The 1,285-nt window shown below is 35.6% G+C and overlaps 1 pseudogene; it reads right to left on the reverse strand.

The window, feature by feature from the left end:
- Positions 1-202: 202 nt before the first annotated feature.
- Positions 203-1,027, reverse strand: LOC121486376 (annotated as a pseudogene).
- Positions 1,028-1,285: the final 258 nt, after the last annotated feature.

Consider the following 1,285-nt stretch of genomic DNA (forward strand, 5'->3'; position numbering starts at 1 on the left):
TAACAACAGGCATTCAGAAATAGAAATAATATATCAAGACAAGCCCAAATTAAACCTAACTTGCATGATACCCCTCTACAAATAATGAAATCCTCAGGAAGTAAATATTTTTATAAGATAAAAATTTAATAAAATTGACAAATGGATATATAATAACAGGGCTAAAGAATTATACAGGACTGTATTAGAAATTTTAAAGATGCTAAAGTACATATAACATATTACCATCATTTGATTAATCTTCTTCTTCAAAGATTATGTAGCATATCTCTCTGTCTCTTCCTTTTTATCATTTGGAACAATTTCATGCCTTCCTTTAGTTATTTCACCAACCCAGCTGAGCTCTAGTTCAAAAGCTTTATCTTTAACTTCATTATGTACTATGTAAATTATTTTTGCAACTTATTTAACAACATCACAGTGGGTCATTTTTTTCATCTGAAGCTTTTCTATTCATCTTTTGCAGCTTACCTGGCTTTGCCAATGGCACAGCCCCAATAACCATATGACACTCCTGATGTAGGGCTGTGCATCATCACTCACACTGTAAGACTTTAACATGAAACCACAGCCAAAAGGTCTAAAAGCACTGTAGAGTATATATACATGTATATACATGGCCACTCTTGTTGAAAGACATTTTAATGGAAAGTTATAGCCAAAATCAGATCTAAAGTTGGAAGCTTCTTTTGCAATGATTGCTAAAGAACGAGCATCTGCCAACAAACCTGCTAGTGCCATTCCAAATGCCAATCAACATTAAAAAGTTGTTTGTTGGAACTGTCTTTGTAAAGTTTAGAAAGGACTAACTTTTCTACCCCCAAAACAATGCCATCTTTACATCTGATTCCAATAGCTATACTATCATTTTCCACAGCCTTCACTGCAAATACAACTTGAAAAACTCTTCCATTAGGACAGACTGTAGAGGCTGATAGGTCATACTCTGCCTTGACTGCTCATCATGCTAGACTTGTGGGACTTAAGGTGCTTCAAGGCCTAAAGCACACTGTAGCCACAGTCTCATAGCGGGCTCTCTCACTGATTTGCCTTGGAAAGTAAATTTTTGACTATTACTTGTCAAGTGGCAACTAGAAAGAATCTAATTGCCAAGCTCAAGGAAACCTGGAAAAGTAATAGTTATTTCTGGTAATCCAAAACCATTTATCTAAAATTTTCTGGATCTTTACCTGTCCGTGTGCTTTTTGGGTAGAATAAATGATAATTCAGCTGCAACGTTGGTCTCCAGTCTGGCATCAGGTACATGTTGTTCAACGAGTTGAGT

Source organism: Vulpes lagopus, chromosome 3 (genome assembly GCF_018345385.1).
Source record: "Vulpes lagopus strain Blue_001 chromosome 3, ASM1834538v1, whole genome shotgun sequence".
NCBI classification, from domain to species: Eukaryota; Metazoa; Chordata; class Mammalia; order Carnivora; family Canidae; genus Vulpes; species Vulpes lagopus.